The 20,216-nt window shown below is 37.3% G+C and overlaps 1 long non-coding RNA gene across 1 annotated transcript; it reads left to right on the top strand.

Moving 5' to 3' along the window:
• Positions 1–529: 529 nt before the first annotated feature.
• LOC139827393 (uncharacterized) lies at positions 530–16,300 on the top strand. Its single transcript, XR_011737923.1, has 3 exons — positions 530–820; positions 4,207–4,258; positions 15,786–16,300. It is a non-coding gene; the product is annotated as an uncharacterized lncRNA (long non-coding RNA).
• Positions 16,301–20,216: the final 3,916 nt, after the last annotated feature.

Raw genomic sequence — 20,216 nt, 5'->3', positions numbered from 1 at the left:
GGGATGTAACTTTTATTGGCACCAAGCTTGTCAGAGTTCAAGGATTGTCTGGATGATGTGCTCAGTCAAATAAGTTAATTTCAGCTAGTCCTGCAAGGAGCAGGAAGTTTATTTATGGGTCCCTTCCAGCTTGAGATATTCTATGACTCTGTGATTATCTAGACGGAACAAAAATTAAGAAATTCCCTCATAAGCCACTGGTAGACAAACAAACAGATTAATTAGTTAAAATATAATAAGTAAAAAATTTAAAACATTCCATCTTAAATCACTAAAAGTATCTAGCACATGAAGTTTGATGTTCCAAAATCAAGGGAAAGTACAGTTGATAATTATTAATAAAACCTTTTAAAAACTTAGAAATCGATTCACTCATTTTATGGTATAAAGCAGTGTGACAGGATGCAAACCCCCCTTTCTCCCCCTACTCCTTCAGTATGGAAGGAGTAGGCACATCTCCCTCTCTCTCTGCTGTTTGAGGCTAACAGCTTCTTTTGTTTGGCCCCAGAGCACCCTGGCCAGGGCCATTAGGAGAAGGGAGTGCCGAGGCGCCACTGAGCCGCTGGGCACCTGTGACCAGTGATGGGGGATGTTTGGAGGCTTCAGGGGCACCCCACAGCCGGTGTGGGGGTGCAGAGAAGCTTCTAGAATGTCTACAGTCAGGTCTGATCAGCCAGTATAAAATGGGACTCTCGTCGAGACTCTGCGGATTGTCGCGGATCTCTCGGAGCATGAGCTTAGCCACTGCCGCCAGGAGCCACAGCACCCCCCCCGCCCCACTTCCCGGGACTGAGACTCTGCTTGCCCTGCTGCCACGTGTGTAAGTAAATTAACCCTCGCAGGATTGTGAGTACATATATATTCCGTGCACATTTGCACGCGTACTTTACGTGCACGTTTGCACATGTAACTTTAAATTATTTCCTTGCACACTCGCGAGTGTATTTTCTTCCCGTGCTTCCACGTAAGCACGTGTAATATTCCGTGCACATTTGCACGTTTAAGTAAATTAACCCTCGCAGGATTGCGAGTACATATATATATTCCATGCACATTTGCACGTGTACTTTCTGTACTCACTACGAGTACGTGTATCTCTTTAAAATAATCTCACACCGTGTTCAGACAAGTGTGTATTCATCCCGGACTCAGGGCTGGCTCTGGCATTGTTTTGGGTGGAGCCATGTGCATGCACTCTGTGGACCGCCTGTCGTATTAGTTGCTGCCCCTTAATAATTTTCCTCAACTGATATCCGAACCTGTATTTAAGTCACTTTTGGAGTGCTAAAACTCTGTTTCTCACCGGTTTAATAAAAGTTGGTTTGGACCCTATTGTCCCTTAAGCTGACCTCGGGGTGCCTCCGTGACAAGCAACATTTCAGAAATATCAGTTATAAAAGGCTAATATATAATCGCATCATCATCGTATCTTGAAGTATAGTTAGAAATGTTACTCTTTTTGTTGTTGCTTTTGGTTTTTGTTTGTGTTTTGATTTGTTTTTTGGTTTGTTTTGGTTTTTTCCTTTACTCTTGTGGTTTCCTATACAGTTGTGGACTTTCCCTACCACTCAATCATATATGAAGCAGAAGGAAAGAGGTGTGCAAATTGAGTTTTATATCATGCTTTTGAGTTGATAAAAGACAAATATTCATCTGATCTGACACAAGAGAGTCCCAAAGCTGAATATTCCTTCATCAAAAAGTCTGATCTTTGTTTGTAGTCACTGTGCTTCCACAAACAGAAAAATTCTGCTGGAAGCCTCTTGAAAAACAAAAATGAGCAAATGAATATAAATAAGAGTTCTTAGGGTGAGCAGAGAAATGCAATGTTTACCCTGTAAAACTGGAGACACGCGCCTTGTTCAGTCTAGAAAGAAAAATGAAAACATGAGGAGTAAATGTCTGTTACCTGAAAGTAAACAAATATTCAACACAGCTGTGGAACAAATAATGGGGGATTTAGGAGGAAAACTTTTTGGTAATGAAAAACTCAGCTCTCATTTCTGAAACAGATTTCTAATAAGACTCAGAAAAAAGGTGTTTGTTGTACTACTTGTAATTTTTTAATAGAATTGCCAAATGTTCCAGAAAGCTTCTAGCAAACTTTTCCCACACTTTAAAAATCTTTTTACAATAATGAAACATTAGTTTCTTCCATCAGAAACAAACAAAATAATCCAGCACAGTACTCAGAAACATTCTAGATAACACTTTACACTACACCAGTGATAGTACTTTTAAATCAACGGCTAAATTTTCTTCCAGGTATCTGGCCCATTCTGCAACCTTCTGTACTTTCAGGTAACAGACCTTTACTCCACATCATTTCATTTTTATTTCTGGATTGAACAAGACACGTACCACCAGTTCTCTCTTACAAGATAAACATTGCATTTCTCTGCTCACCCTAAGAACTCTTCTTTACACTCATTTAGAATTGTGGGGTTTTTTTGTTTGGTTTTTTTTTTGGCTTTTGGGTGGGTTTGCTTTGTTGGGGAGGGGCATTTATTTATTTATTTAAACTTTTTTATTTTTCTTGAATACCATTGAAGAATATTACAGGGGACACTTAATTGTTATATCTTAAAAAAAAAAAAAAAACCAAAAAAAACAAAACAAAAAAAAACCAAAAAAAAAAAAAAAAAGAGTTGTGACAAAATTTCATAGAGCTAGTACACATTGATAGCTGTTACATACTGTCTACTACATTCTAGCCACTAAACCTGCAGACCCTTAATCCACTTGGCAATATTTTATAGCTTTACTAAAAAGCCATCATATTTTTTGCAACTCATCATAAATCCATGTCAGCAATGAAAGTGAAACACAATGAAATAATTAATGTTGACTTTTATCAGGATTGTTATTGGTCTTTAAATTCTTTGGCTAGGTTCATGAAAAAAGAGGAGGAATACATCTCTGAACAACTTGATGCATCTATCCGCAAATTCAAGCAGACTTTACCTCTATTTTTCCTTTAAATTCAGAAGCAGAGTAACATGAGACAACTTCGTTGGAGGAGGGTGCAGGAGGACATAAACACTCAGATCTCTTGGTTCCTCTGTAAAAACCAACTTTTATCCTATTTTTGAAGATAGTATCCAAGCTAATGGGTGCACAAAAGACTTTTTCAGAGTCAACATGTTATCCTTCTCATCTGTTTGCAGTGCAGGCATCTTCTCAAAGTGTGTGATGAGGCAAGATCCTTGTATTAACAAAGGCAATGGTAACTATTGAGCATTGCGGAGGGAAAGTAAATTAACTTCCTACCCAGTATTTCAGTCTTTAATGAAGACTAATTTTTAACAACAGTGGAGTAGTGGTTAGGCTTAATAAAACCATTAAACTTCTAAATGGAAAATTCTACAGTTTAAGCATTTCAGTCTGCATTATGAGGCTTTTATAAAAAGATAAAAAATCAGGTACTGCCTCTGCATTTTAACCACTCTTAGAAATCACATACAAACCTAATCTGGCACTGTTTGTGTGATGACCAAAATGGCAATTTAAAAAGCAGTTGTTTACTCAACATACCATGGCAATGATGAAAAGAAACATTTATCTAAGAAATACTATTTGTTTTGACTCAGAACTTTATGGAAATATGGAGAACAATAGTCTGAAGTGGAAACTGGGACTGGACCTGTACAGGGGTAACAAAAGCATTCTTCCCAGCCATCAATTTTAATAAAAGCATTGGAACACATTTGATTTTAGTCCCATTATGGAATAAATCCACAATTTTGAAACCTCAAAGCACCGTGAAATGAATCTGTCACATTCTCAAGCCCTCTCTAGTATATACCACTCTTGGAAATCAACTCCTTAAGTCTTGTTTGAAAGAGACAGCTCATTAAAATGGAAAGCTGTGACACATGATATCCAATAACACTCTAGAGGGAATTTTGCATGCATTTGCATAACTACTCTCTTTAAAGGCAATAACACAAACGTGTCTGTGCACACTTTAAAACAATCAGTATACTTTTATTTTTAACTTTTACTCAATTAGCCTTATCTCCCACAAAACCCTTTGTAATAATCAGTATTTACTGTCATGACACATATGGGCATGAGCAGAACTAATCATCTGCAGGCTGTCCCTGCTGCTGAGCTGAACAAACAAGCTGTTCAAGACTTATGCAAAAGTTTCTGCTTCATAAACTAATGAGAACTTAATGGAACATTTTCCCTTCTCTTTTACAGGGACACAGTTGAGATCCAAAAACTGATTTCTGAATGTCACAAAAAGAAAAAGGTAAAAAAAGCTGACTCAACTAGATATAGTTTGTTCAGACACATGAGCCCACACAGACAATAATAAACCAGCATGCCAGTGCAACTGAAGTTTTTATCTATAGAATTAATATATGTTCTTGTTCCTACATCTGTAACAGATGGTCAACAGAGAAGAAAGCTGTCCCTGTCAGCACTGCTGAGTTTTGAAATCCCGATGCACAAACCACAGATGGCATTGGCAGAACTGTTCAAAGCATTAGGGATCCAAAAATAGACTTTTCCTTTTCTCCATTGCACTCTTAAAATATGTTTACTCTATTTGCAAGTTACCTAAAAGTAAACACATCCTTGGTTTAAAGCAACCTGTCTGTTTTCATTAATATAAATGTTGGATGGTAGGTCAGGGACATGCTGATCCAATAGATTGATTTTTTTTGTTTGTTTGTTTTTGGTTTTGTTTTTTACATTTCAACAATTTTCTTTGACCATGGGGAATGACTGCAGCTCACATAGCCTGAATATTTTTGTGTGAACAATCCTAGACTAATATTACTCACAAAACTGTTCCCAGACATTGTTTGCAAGAGTTCTAGTTGGATCAGAAACCTAAGCAGGTATATAGCTCTACTGTTGTTACTACAGTTTGTTGTTATGGGGCTCTGGGTGAAGTTGCACAGGGGTGAGACCTTCCCCTAATTTCAATCCCAGTCTGTATCTTAAATTAGGGTTCTGAACACAGGGGGAAAGGGAATCACAGGGTGTTCTGGAGTTGTTTTCAGAACAGTTGGGAAGATGAGAACAACGAGAACAAAAACAACAAGCTGTACAGCTGAGACTAACGGTTTTCTTCAGCTGTAGGTGGATGAACAACTGATGGCAGTGCTAACTGGGTCTGGAAGGCCAGATTATTTCCCCTCACAATCAGAGTGAGAGTTGTTTGAAATATTCTAAGACATATTCGGTTTGGTTTATCTATTAAGTCCCAGCTCCTGACACATAATGCTAAAGGGAAAACAAAACAAAAAACCACACAGTTCAATCAAAAGTAAGCATAAAGAATTTAAATCCCATAGGACGAATTAAAAAGCTCAGTATTTACTGACTTTTTTAAAAAACACCATGCCTCCCAAATGAAACATATGAGCCACGAATTTATGATATTGGTGATTTTTTATTTTTCAAACTCATCTGGAGAAGCCAGACAGTTAAATGAAATATTTTCTCTAAACTGTTTTCTGTTGGCTCACACTTGCAAAGGTTTTGCCATGGCCTCTGTGGTTTGTGCCTTTCTTATCACTGGCAATAACATTGTTTGGTTTTCTTCGGTAGTCTTTGATCCAATTCTAACCAGCCTAAGGACAGCATAGTTGCTGAAACCAGGTGCATGCAGCCCAACATGGACACAGAGCATGTTTCATAATATTCTGACACAAAGTTTTGGAAAGAATCCTTAAATTTTCATTCTTTAAGATCATTTTAGTGACAAGGTTGTCATGTAAATTACAGTAAATTTTTAGTATCTGATAAGAAAATTATGGCTTTGAAACAATCAATAAATTCTTAGAACCCTATATACAGTGTGTCCCCTTTGATCCACACAAGAGCTTGAGAGTAAGAAGAGAAATTATTGCAAACACAGACCAAAATAAAAGGTGCTGTTGGCAGGAGTACCTCATCAAAAGTGCTGAGGTTAGAAGATAAAACGCAGCCAAATTTCAATGAGTTTCAGGAAGGCAGCCAGAGATGTAAGCCTGCATCAATAGGGAGACAGGTATAATACTTAACGGTGCCTTCACTGCAGACACAGCGAAAGAAAGATGAGGAGAAACTGCACACGGGTGTAGAAAAGACTGCACTAAAAAAAAAAAAAAAAAAAAGGCAAAACCTGCATTTAGCTTTTAGGCCCTTAGTGAGGTGGTCTCAGCCAGCATGGGTTCCTGAGGTGAAAGTCCTGCTTAACCAACTTAATTTCTTTCTACAACAAGGTTACCCACCTAGTTGATGAAGGGAAGCCCGTCAATGTGATCTGTTTAGATTTCAGTAAAGGCTTTGATACTGTCTCTCACAGTTTTTTTCCAGACAAAATGCCCAACACACAGTTGGATAAACACACAATGCAGTGGGTGAGCAAATGGCTGATGGGTCAGGCTCGAAGGGTTGTAGTAAATGGGGTTATGTCAGGCTGGTGACCAGTCACTAGTGGGGTTCCTCAGGGATCTATCTGAGGACCAGTACTCTTCAATGTCTTCATAATTAACTTGGATGCAGGACTTGAAGAAATACTAAGCAAGTTTGCTGATGACACGAAACTGGGAGGAGCTGTTGACACTCTCAAGGGCAAAGAGGCCCTGCAGAGGGATCTGGAAAAAGTGGAGGACTGGGCAATCACCAACTACATGAAGTTCAATGAGGGCAATTGCTGGATTTTACACCTGGGACATGACAACCCTGGCTGTACATACAAACCGAGGGATGAAAGGCTGGAGAGCAGCCCCACAGAGAGAGAACTGGGGGTTCTGGTTGACAGAACATGTTGAACATGATCCAACAGTGTGCCTTGGTAGCCAAGAGGGCCAACCATGTCCTGGGGTGCATCAAGCACAGCATTGCTAGCTGGGTGAGGGAGGTGATTGTTCCACTCTGCTCTGCACTGGTGCAGCCTCACCTGAAGCACTGTGTGTGGTTCTGGGCGAGAGAGCATAAAAAGGATATAAAGCTACTAAAGAGTGTCCAGAGGAGGGCTACAAAGCTGGTTAAAGTTTCAGAGGGGAAGCCGTATGAGGAGCAGCTAATGTCACTTTGTTCAGCCTGGAGAAGAGGAGACCGACGGGAGACCTGATCGTGGTCTACAGCTTCCTCACAAAGGGAGAAGGAAGGGTGGGCACTAAGCTCTTCTCTCTGGTGACCAATGACAGATTTATTTTGGGTATTAGGAAAAGATTTTTCACCCAGAGGGTGGTGGAGCACTGGAACAAGCTCCCCAGGGAGGCGGTCATGGCCCCAAGCCTGACAGTATTCAAGAAGCAACTGGACAGTGCCCTCAGACACATGGTGTGAACTTTGCAGTTGTCATATGCAGGGACAGGAGTTGGACTTGATGATCCTTCTGGGTCCCTTCCAACTCAGGACATTCTATGATTCTACATTCAATAAAGGATTTATGTTGTTTAATTATTCTAGCAAATTAAATAATTTGTTATTCATAGAGCAAATGGAAACCTTTCACAGGGGGAGGCAGTGCACTTGGAAAGGTCTGTGTTTGTTATAATTAGATTACGTTATGGAAACATTTAATGAAATATCTTTTAATAAGCTTTTTAAAAGCAGTAATTTTGGGATAGTTTTGTAAGGTTTTCTCTGACAGCCAAACAGTTTACAAGTTGTCTGACATCTTGAAATCACAAGACTTTGAAAATGAAACTTCGTTTTAATCTGTTCATTAAGTCAAAATGCATCAACCATCAGAAAATAATTTTTGTTCAAAAAACTATCAAAAATGAAACTGCCAAATGTTAATAAATATTAATCTTCAAAAGAAAATTCCTAATAAAATACAAACACGTAAGATGTCAGAGTAACCTTCAGGCAAATTCTATCTCAGAAAAGACCTTAATATTTGGCTACAATGTATTATTAACAAGTGACAACACATTTGAAGGATGTTTTTGAAGATTTTTTTTTACTTCCTTCAATTTTAAATATTTAATTAAGTAGCAATGTATCAATGCAGCAATATAGTTATTTGATGTTTCTTTTATATACTACTTTTTTAGATTATTTTACCATCTGTGATAACAAAACCAATTCTCCATATGGAATATGAATTTTGTCACCTATATGTCATTTTCTTATTAATGCTGGCTGAATAACTGTTTACCCTGCCCAGAAGATTAAACAAACTAGTATGAAGATTGTGGGAGGTAAATACTGATGTATTAACAGTTGTATGTATTCATAAAACAGTTTATCACAGAACCACAAGAAGTATTAATGAATATTATCAATATTACCTCCAATCATCAAACAACTCTTCGAACTGATTGTACCACCTTTAAGGTAGAAATACATGTACGCATCCTAAATTTTTCCCTGAACCTCCAGTTTTCAGTTAAATTAACACAGCTGAAATGATGTATTAATGTAAGCCAAAGCTGCTTTGTCTTAATACCAGGGCATAATATTTGCAGTAGCTCAAGAGCTGATTCCAATGGCTCAGCAGCAGTCACCTGTTCAGAGGGATGAGTTATCCAATAGGAGTGAAAGCGCCTGATGTGGGTAGTGGAAAGGATGAGGCCGTTGGAAATAGACAGTAGCCAGGTTCATGTAGTTTAATGAGACAATATTTCCCACTATCGCAGTTGGAGACCAAGCACTGTGGTAGGCACCACAGTTCTGACACAGCTGGCATTTCTAGAATCTTTGTAATGATCATTTGTTACTCTTTCTATTACAGCGCAGTTCCTATGCTGCCATATGCCTGCAAGGATCTGAGCATTCATTTTTTTAACTTAATTGTTAAAAGGATTGAATTATTTTATTCAAACTGGAATTCTCTAAAAATTCCTCAGTATGTCTTTTCTTATGTCCAAGTCAACATGTATATTTACAGCATAGTTTTTTGGTTTTGTTTTTGTTTTTGTTTTTTTTTTTTCCTGAAAATAAAGAGGATTAACAAGTAACATAACTGTAATTCTATACAACACACCTTTCTCAGTGGTTAACAGTAGTGCATGTATTTCAAGAGAAATTAAAGATGGGAAAAACTGTATGTTTTTCTAATAAAATAATGCATTTCATAGCTTACAAAATTAATTCCAATTGCTGGACAAGCTTCAAAAAAAAAAGCCTGCAAATATGGTCAGATCATTATGATAATCCTGTGGTTCTCAGGTTATTCAAAGTTAATATCTATTTTCTCCTCACAAGAGACCAAACTAAACAAAATTATGGTCAAATATAGAGTATTATAGCACTTTTTGAAAGACCACGACACTTTAGTTGCTTCAACTAGTCTGTCAGAAAAGCAGAAACAATATTGTGGGAGGGATGCGGACGAGATGTGCACTTAAGTTGTTAGAAGAACACAGCATACCAAAAAGCTGCAACGTATTTACAACAGAAAGATGATTAGCCTAATTTAGTAATTTACATAAAACCCTCAAGATGAAATAATATTATAGAAAAGCTTTCTTTCACTTTTCAAGGCATACATATGCCTCTTATATCTACCTCCATCACTATCTTTTCAGAACAGGAGTAGAATTTTTGCTTTGATTTGTTCAATGCTGTGGACTAGGATGTCAATACATGACAGGATTTCTAGCTAATACTATCTAATCTTATCTAATTTGAGGTCCAGCCACTTGCTAGGATCTCTAAATGTCAGTCATAATTTAAGCAAAATTCCCTGTAATATAATGACAGAAATATTGCTTGTATTAGTGAAGTTGAAGGTTGTGCATTATTTAATAAGGAAACTGAAAGTTCCAGACTTTAGAAAGTAAACTTTTTCTTATCCACAATGGTGTGATGTAAGAGAATAGTGAATGACTTAACCGCCTAATGTTTGTCTTGATGTTGTACAAAAATTTGGCACAGGAAGCAAAAAATACTTATAGCCTTTTGATGTGCTTTTAGTAAAGTAAAACTGCTTTATGATATTGTCTTTTACCTCAGTGTCTTACTTCCAAGGAAAGCCAACCTATTTATATGAATAAAAATAATTTTATTAAAATTATTCCAGGAATTCTAGCACTGTTTTTTTAATTTGCTTTTGTTTCTAGTTTTGCTGTCTGTCCTGTCTAATGGTAGTAGATCAAGTATTGAACTCAACTTCTTCATTTCCTATGCTGCTGCAGACTGAATTTGCCTCAGATTTCATTGTGGAACAGAAAGAAACCAGAATTTACAAGTCTGAAAAAAAAAAGACAAAAGAAAGAAGAGTAAAGTTCTTTAAGCACTTTATGATTTTTCTCATCAGGTCTCATGTGTGTAGATCAATATTTCTGAAGAGCTGAATCACTTCTCTTCCACTGCCAATAACGCTTATGCTTGAGCCCTGTCTATATGTACAGATTCCCTGGGAGACTTTGTAGGTGAAGGTTGAGGCAAAAAAAGCACTACCTCAGCCTTATCATCACTTGCTGTCACTAAACCACTCACAACACTCAGTAGTAGGCTTATATTTTCATTTTTTATTCTTTTACTGTTAATGTAGCAGTGCAAACACTTCATGCAAATATCCTCTCCAGCTGAGCTTGGCTTTCCTGATGCCATCCTGCATACCAAGGCATTTACTGTGCTAATTGTAGCCTGTCTCCACTTCCACCTCCCGTATACAGCCTTTTTGCACTACAGCTGAGTCATGAGTTCCATGCTTAGCCAAGTATTCCAAGTCTACTCATTTTCCGCAGTATTGGGATGGACGGTGCTTGCACTAGGATGATATTGTCCTTAAAGACCTCTCACGTGTAAACTCCTTTGCTCTTATCAGATGCCACCTACCAGTTCCCTGAAAAGCTGAAATCTGCTCTCCAGAATCCTACGGTCTGTACGGTGCTACTTGCTTTCCTCACTTGCCTTAACATCTGTACTTCCTTACTCCCTGTCTGCTGCAGCCACAGCTCTTCCTGTTTATCTCATCCCTAATCAATTCTTCCTTTTTTTTGTGAGTAGCAGGTACAGGAAAGCTCCAGTTCTGGCTGGCCTATCTAGCACTTGCACTAAGAAGTTGTCCCCAAAATCCTCTAGAAACCTCCTAGATTACAGGAGACCAGATTTGTTCCTTCCCAGCATGTGTAAGGGAATGTCCCATAAGAACAAGGTTCTGTGATCTGGAGACTTTTTCAAGGAGCTTAAAGATGACTTTCTTTACTTGTTCACCCTGATCAGATGGCCTATGGTAAGCTCTCACTACTATGTTGCCATTATTCTGTTCTTTAATCCTGATGCACAGATTCTCAACAAGTTTGTCAGATATCTGGAAAACTGAAGATCTCCATACATCTGAGCTGCTCCTTAACACACTGGCAACCAAATCTCCTTTCCTTGTTGCCTGCCTTTCCTAAGAAGCCTGTATCCATCCATCAATCCATCACAGCACAGCAGACATATGTGCTGTCCTCATCTCAGTTATTGTAATCATGTCCTGGTTTGGCATTGACACACTCTATCCTTGCTTGTGTTTCCTAACGCTCTTTTATTCCCATCACTCTGCCCCATGTACTTGCCACCCTCGACCTCCATTTTTTTTTTCTGACCTGCAAACTGCCATCATCATTGTCAGTGTCCCTAGTTTAATATCCTCCTCAACAAACAAGCATGACTTCAAGCAAAGATGCTGTTATACCACCATTGTCAAATGGTTCCAATCTCTTGTCAGTAGCCCTCATTCCTCAGAGACCTATAAAAGCCAATGCACTACCCATGATACCAGGTAGTTGCTAACTCACAGAGCATATCCACTACTACCTGAGACATGTCCCTTCAGTTGTAGGACTGAAGGGAACAACACTTGGCATCCAATGTCCTCCATCTTTATCTCCAGACCTTGGTAGTCCCTATTTATTTGTTCCAGGTCTCCCTCGGCAGTGATGCACATGGACAAAATGAAAAGGAGCTTAGCTTCTCTGACCATAAGCTTCTGCCAGTGACATCTTTTTTCTGTGCAGGTGTTTCATACATTGAGATCTGCTCTTCCTGGCATGAGTAAACTTGACGCAGTGGAAGCTGTGTAATGGTCACCCAGATTTGACAGATTCCAGATTACAGTCCTGTAGGGTGTAACCTGTAGTTTATCAAAGGTGAAACAAGAAATTAGGACATTATTTTTTCAGAACGCATATGGCAAGAAAGCAGGAAACTCTTAGTTGATAAGTGAAAATTAACATATACTCTTGCTAAGATATTTAGCAAAATGTCTCTCAAACTACAGAAATACCCTCCTCAACCAAAAGTACTGAAGTAAAGAAATACCAAAAAAAAGTAATTCACGGCTTTATGTTATATTTGTTCATTCTACAAAGCACATAAAGTAGCACATGGGTAAGTGTCACTTCCTATCATTTTGCCTCTCAGATATTTACCTGCAAACAGCTACAGAGCGCTGCTAAATATAGCATGCATTTTGCAGGGAAGTAACACTTTAATCTGAAGGCTTTGTAACATGAACTGAATCTGCATGCATTATGTATGAATCTTATTTACCCTGCAAATAATGGAAGTCTATCATCAAAAGACAAGATGGCAGTTTCGTGTTTGACAAACCTCAGTCTCTTAATTGGATTTAGATCTGTTCTTTCTAGGTAAGGCAATCCACTTGCTACCAGTTTTATTGCAATTAAAACACACTATTTCCAGAGTGCTAGAGACACTATTCATTTGTTTGTTGTTGCTCCTTCTCAATCGTACAGACCTTTCACATGTTCATATGCAGATATATATTTTAATCCGCAATCACAAACTTGGAAGCATTGCTATCTTCAATTTCTTTTGCTGTTTATGAAGTAGCTACCTCCAGTGGTGAAGTAAGCATCAATGTTCAAATACTTTGTTTGCTATAGCACGCACCATTCTAGAGTTGTTTGGGGTGACAGCCCACAAAATCAGCAGCTGTAGCACAGATCAGCCCCTCCTAATGCTGTTTGCAAAAAGCTATGACAAATGACACACAGCAAAATGCATGCCAGTGAGTTGTCAGTGAGAAATATGCATCCACGTGCTTTATCCAGGTACAAGGGTCAATGACCCACGCTACTGTTCCTACAAGGAACAACAATGTGTAACATAAATTCCCTTTTCCATCCACTAATAACTCCTAGGAAACAATATGAATAAAATAAAGCTTTGTGAATTAACTAAATAAATTCCAGGTAAAAGTTTCTCTTTTATTCTTTTTTTTTGTTTGTTTTTTTAATGTGAAACCAGTTGAAGACTCAGATCTGAACTGTTTACAGTGAGAACAGGAAGTAAGAGGTGATTTTTAACTTTCACAAACTGGTTTCATGTTCAGTTGCCTAAATCCCATTTTTAAAAACACATTATTTTAAAAAATGTGAAAGATGAGTCTTCACCTCTTATTTCAAGCATTCAGTTCTCCAGTTTAGAGTGAAATAAGTGTCCTGGCCACAATAACTTGAAATGGCAAAACCTTTGAAACAGTCTAACTCTTCATGATAGTTTAAGGACATACATTTGGACTCCTCCTCCTACGTTTAGCTTAAGGTTACCCTTCTACTAGTAAGCTTTCTGACAAAAGCACTAATTACAGATTCTTTTGTGTGTGCTTACAAGTTTATTAATTTTGGGTGTTTGAAAAGACAGTATAAAAATTCAGATAAAATGAATCAGAGTTACCTTCCTGAGAGAAAAAGGAATCAATCATCATTCACAAAACATTATCAATAATTCTTAATGAAAACCATTAATCCAAGCACATAATTAATTACAGTTATGTAAATGAACAAATGAAGAATAAAGATTATAACAATGAAAAATGATACCAAACACTTTCAAAATAAATTAGCTTCTTAAGAAATATTTGCCATTTTTTCTTATTTTTTTAAAAAAAGTTCATATTTAAAAGGGAGAGAGATAGCAAGAATCAACTATAATAACAATTTCTGGTTATAGAAGTGTTCCAAGGAAAAAGAACAATAACAACAAATACTGGGAGAAAATGGGTTGGTCAAGAGTATTATATCTCAGTATTATACCTTGTATTACCTCAGGCACTATGTTGCTGGGAGATTCTTGTGAAATCCTGTCCTGCACAGATTTCCAACATTAAAACCAGAGACTACTGAGTAATGAATGAGCATTGTGTGATGCTCATCTCAGTCCTTGGCTTCCATACATCCTCATTAGGATATTCTCTGAAGAACATCTCAACAGCCCGTATGTCGTGGTTTCACTGGAAAAGAAAGATGATAATTTTGTGTACTGGTGAACAGCCAAGATTTCTTCCCACGTGAAAATGACCTGGAATCACTCAGGGACTGGTATTTCTGTACTGTCACATAGCCTCAAACTAGGGCAATCTAGTTCTCAATGTATCTCTCAGTCTATGTAAATTAAAAAAAAAAAAAATCATTCTGGGTAGTGATTTTATTATTATTTGTTGGGTGTTTACAGTGTATAAAGCTTGGTGATCTAGACAGCTAAATTGGAGAAGAAAATGAAGCCTTCTAAAGTGTCCCTCTTTTTTTATGATTTAGAGAGGTCTATACAGAATTTGTTGGTTTTGAAAATATTCAGTTCATCATAAAAATGGGTTTCATGCAGAAGCTTCCTTTGTTAGCCATCTATCTTTAATGTCTTCCAGTTTTCAAAATCTGAAACAACATTATGTTGACTTACCCTGGGAACAGACGAACATTTCCTACTGGGTTATATATAACTTTCTATTGGCAAACAGAAAAGCAACCGATAATAAAGTAAATTAAGGACACCTGATACTTATTAATTTGCAGATTTTGGTGCTAAATAATTATGTAAAGAAGAAAATGTTTTGGGTTTTTTCATGCTAACATGCAATAATTGGAGAGATTAATGGTACTAAGTATATTACCCAGGCATTGAGTCAGTTCTGCAAATACTTGTAGCGTGAAATACAATATAACCTAAAGACTGAAGTATGCTTGTGAGACAATTAATTTAGCTTCTGAACAATCCAATATGATTTTCCTCAGCCACTAGTGTCTGAAATGGAGCATACACTACATTTGGGGTTGTGCTTTAAGCTACATTTTTTTGTGTTTCTGTCACTTCTTTTTTACATCAGTAGGAAGCATGCTAAGTTCGGCTAAAATATCTGCTCTTTTGGTGCAAATGATGGATATAATATGATTACTTCACTCAAAGCTTGAATCATTAAAGGACCTTTGTCTGATATAGCTTTTCATAAGTGAGTCAAGGTGCATATTATATGCATGATCAAAAGGCAGTAAGTCTGACATTTGAAGGTCAGATCAGAGAGGGCAATAACAGAAGGGAAATTATTATGCATTACTTTACCACAGAAAAAAGAGAGTAATAAAGGTTATATGAGAACAAAACTTTTAACAAGATTCATTATAAGCTGCTATAATGAAAAAAAAAAAAAAGCATAACAACCAATAACAACAAAAAACCCACCAAGCTTATGCCATTCTTATATTGCCTTAAATTTAAAATAAATCTCATGCAATATTTGCAGAAGGTGTGTATTGTATATATTATATATATTAACAGAATGTAAAGCATTGGGGAATGTGAAAATCTGCACGAGCCACATTTCTGTGCTTAGATCGTGCTTTGGGTTTTTTTTTATATGTCAATAAAATAGAGTATGTAGACTTCGTTGTGGCCTTTGACAAAAACAGAATAAGCAAGCAATCTGATAAAGGGAGTTTTTGAAAGAATCTCAGAAAGGGGACTCATAAAATATGTAGCTTTATCCTGGGAATACTCTGTGAATTACATACCAGTGCAATGAATTCGATAACCCATAAGTCAAGAGAGGGCATCGCAGTTAATTTATTCTCTTTTCCTGATTTTGTGATGACAAGTGTTGGAGCAGATATCCACCTGAAGCCCATGGAGGACACCATGCCAGAGCAGGTGGAGGCACCTGAAGGAGGCTATATACCTCCAGGCAGGACCTGTGGACCTGTGGAGAGAAGACTCCAAGCTGGAGCAGGTTTGCTGGCAGGACTTGTGACCCTGTGGGGGATGCATGCTGGAGCAGTCTGTTTCTGAAGGACTTCACCGTGTAGAAGGGACCCACACTGGAACCATTCACAAAGAATGCATCCCGTGGGAAGGACTCATGTTGGAGAAATTCATGGAGGACTGTCTCCTGTGGGAGGCACCCCATACTGGACCAAAGGAAGTGTGAGGAATCATCCCCTGAAGAGGAATCAACAACAGAAACGACATGTAATGAACTGACTACAATTCCCACTCCTTGTCCCCCTGAGCCTCTGCTGGAGGAAGAGGAAGAGAATTCAGGAGTGAAATTGAGCCCAGGAAGAAGGGAGTGGTAGGGAGGATGATGTTTTGAGGTTTGGTTTTATTTCTTGTTATCCCACTCTGATTTAATTGCTAATAAATTAAATTAATTTCCCTGAGTCAAGTCTGGTTTGCCCGTGACAGTAATTTGTGAGTGACCTCCCCAGTTTTTTCTCAATCCATGAGCCTTTTGTTGTATTTTCTCTCCCTTGTCCAGATGAAGAGAAGGAGTGATAGAGCAGCTGTGATGGGTACATGGCATCCAGCCAGCGTCAACACACCACAATATGACATTATTTAATCAACTAAGGGGATTCTTCCCACTAGTAGTCATTCTAAGACAAAGAAAGCTCTTTGAAGAGAAAAAAAAATCTGCAGATTAAAAGTGGAGATTGAAGTGATGAAAATCTAGACACTAAAAAATATATTATTAATGTCATTGCCAGAATAATTCAAGGAAAACTATGTTTTTAGATCATCTGACACATCAGACTCGTAAATCACCATGTTGGCTTTGATGTTGCTACTTTATTCTTTCTTCCTCACTTGAAGCTAAACACAGATCATATCATACAGGGCTTTGGATTTTTACTAGTCTCTGCAAAGTTTGGTAGGCAATTACCTTGAGCCTGTTAGTAGGCTTTTCTGACCAGATGGTGGATTTTATTCTTCAGGTGGTGATGTGATACTTGAGTGGCTTTTTGTTGGGTCTGTATTTGCAGAGAAGGTGACTCCAATGTAGACAGTCGGAAAAGAAAGACATCTTGATTCCCTTGTGGTCTCAAATCATATTATGAAACTGTAGTTTCTGGTGAGGCAGTTTTTGTGGTTGTTCATGCAAAAGTGTAGAATGACCCATAAATATCACGTTAGCATTTCAGCCTGATGATGATGGGGAAGATTTCCATAAGTTATTACAGCCTGATCATAATTAAGTTCAGCTTAAGGCCTTTTGCTCAGGGCAGTTCCACTCAGGGTGCAACTTATGGATGAAATTCTAAAAACCTATCTGCTCAGTACTAATACTGATACTAAAAAGTCTGAGTACAAACAAAGCTTTCATACAACAACCTAAATACAGGCATCTAGTGCTAGAATTAATTTTCTGTGGGAAGTGCACAGATGAAAACAAAAAGCTACAGTGATTCACAGGGGTGACTCAAAACATAATATAAAACCTACAGGCCGTTCTGTAGCGTGGAATTTAATTTTTAAATATTCAACTTCCAGTAATATTTATGTATAATTGGAAACACAATTTTCCTAGGGCTTCTGATAAACCTAATCATGCTGTCTTCAAATCAAAACCCAAAGTTTGACTTTTTTCCCTCGTATGTACGAAGGTAAACAACACATTCAAACCTGATTATAGAATTTTCTGATGGGGCAGCTTTCTCTTAAATAAAAGCTGCAAAGGTTTTCTTTCAACATTTATCAAATACATCCAGAAGAGGTGTAGAAAGTTAATGAAGTTACTTCAGATGTCTGTGTTTGTGAGGGCAAATATTGTTGCTCTTACTTGGAAAACGGTAAGTTTTTATTCCAGGAATTGGGACTTTTTTTTTGTTTGGTTGGTTTGGGTTTTTTGTTTATTTGTTTGTTTTTTGGTTGGTTGGTTGGTTAGTTTTGTTTTGTTTCATTTTGTTTTTTTCTTTTTCTTAAGAGGGACTCCTAAAACTTCAGTCCATGAAAAATTCTGTCAAATAGTATAATAATCCAACGAGACTGGGTACTATATATGTGCATTATGCCCATCAACTGGTGGATTTGTTCAGCTGCAAAGAATCCTTCAAGGAACAAACAGTAGGAGAGACATCAGTTTGACATTCATAAACATTCTCGAAGACATTTTCAATCCAGTGAGAAGTAAACTTGATGTTCCTTCATCAGGAACGATGAGGTTTGCTTTGGGGCAACCAAAGACTGATAGCATCCTAAGTTCAAGTCTATAGTTTTATAAATATTTGTAGAAAGTATCATGTTATATGTTAAACAGAGGCATGCATCACTGCTGACTTTCTGAAACAATAGTATTCTGAAACAGGTGTCGGAATAGAGGATGTTGTCACTAGTTTCCCAGACTAATTCTAGCTTATATTTCTGTAATATCTCACATTCTCACCATTATTTTCCCCTAGGTGATATCTCACTCAGCAAACAGACCTGAGAGATAAGTAAAGGTGAAAGGCTTCAGCTCTTGGGAGATGGCACTAGAACACGTGTTTTCATACCTATGAATCAGTTTGAAAACATTGCATATCTCCTGTCCCTTTGTCATTATAAATCAAGTCAACAAAGAGAAAAAGAGATAGACACATAGCTGCAAAGGAAAAACTTAGGAAAGGAGAATGTTACTTAGTGTTGCAGAAAGCTAATTGTCTTCTATGTAGGCAAGCTAAATTGGAAGGAGTTAAATTGTGAAGCCAATCTTCAGACTAAATTCTCATTGACTTGAAGAAGAAGTTTTGAATTTTGACCAAAATTATTTCAAAGATGGTTAAAAGATCATCCTTGAAAAAACAGCAGAATGTGAAGTGAAATATATTCAGAAGTCCATAGAAATCATATGGCATTTCAGGGCCAGGTGTATGTCAAGGTGGTTTATAACCTTAGGACCTTATGAAATTTGACTTTGTATTGAATACAGAAGTGTTTTTGCCGGTTTTGTTTGTTTTAGCAGCAATGCAAACACTTGAATATCACATGCTAACTCATGACATAAATCAACTTTCTGCATTTCACATAATCTGTTCAAGAAGCTGTATTTGAAACATCCTTAATAACAGTGTTTGCTTCAAGACAGTATACTATAGAAAAATCAGGCATCTATTGTACCCACCTGCTGCAGTACTTGCCATCTTATTGTATAGTCTTTTAGCTCTCATGGTTGAACTAACTGGTTTTTAATGGCAATGTATTGAAGCAGAACATTAACACTTCAAGGGAAATATCTTTTTCTTCTAATATATATTGCTAAGTTTCAAGATTAGCTGTGAAATACTCCACAAATTTTATTTACTTCACACTGAACATTATTTGTGAATGGCAACATAATTAGCAACTACATGGGAATGTTCCCAACTATTCTTGTCTCTGCTTTTAACTTATATGAGCTAGTAAGTTAAATGATGTATTGCCTCCCTACCTTGATTCGCTTTGTAACCAGAGAACTCCTAATTTAAAGAGCTTTGGTTGTTCCCAACAACATGCATTGAACAAAGCTGTGGCTTTATGCTTTATCCATGAAGAAAGCAAATATACTTTTCGCTCCCTTGTAATTTTATTTTTGGCTCTTACCAGAGATGTATGATAACAAATATGTAAAAACATCTACATTTTCATTTCTTTAAAGTCTTCTTTGGTTACATCACATTTAATTACAGAGAACTCACTGCTTAAAAGAAACCCTCCTGTCTTATTTCTGTGACTTTGATACATTATCCCAATTTCAGCAGGAGATTTCTCCCGGCTTACACTTTTGGTTACTGTTTTCATAAATACCTTCCTCAAGCAATTCACTCTGTTAGGAATGTGTATGACATTGGAAAACCTTTTTCCCTTCAGACCAAAGTTGTTATGATTTATGGACCTGATCCCGCCCTGTAAAATAGATTAAAAAGTCTTCTTTGAACTAGATTCACCATAATGTTATCCCAATTTTCTGCAGAAGTAACTCCACTACATAGAAACTCCTTGTGGAAAAGCTGCTACAGTGAAGTAGAAGTAAACAAAGGTCAAACCTTTTCACAGCATTATTTGCCACTTTCTGTAGTTTTTTTCTTTTCTTTTTGATGCATGTTCTTAACTTTTTATTTTTAATCATCACCAACTGACATTGTGTACATTTTGGACATGTACTTTAAAAAGGACTAAACCTATTCTTCCACGCTGGTAAAATAAAATAAGTTTTGCATACAATAGTCTAGTTAGCAGTCAATTTTGGCTATAACAGAGAATCCACAGAGATGTTTTCTCCCATTTTACAATTA

This window comes from Patagioenas fasciata, chromosome 2, assembly GCF_037038585.1.
Source record: "Patagioenas fasciata isolate bPatFas1 chromosome 2, bPatFas1.hap1, whole genome shotgun sequence".
Taxonomy (NCBI): domain Eukaryota; kingdom Metazoa; phylum Chordata; class Aves; order Columbiformes; family Columbidae; genus Patagioenas; species Patagioenas fasciata.
Note: the sequence above shows the minus strand (reverse complement) of the source record. Positions and strands in the feature narration are given on the sequence as shown.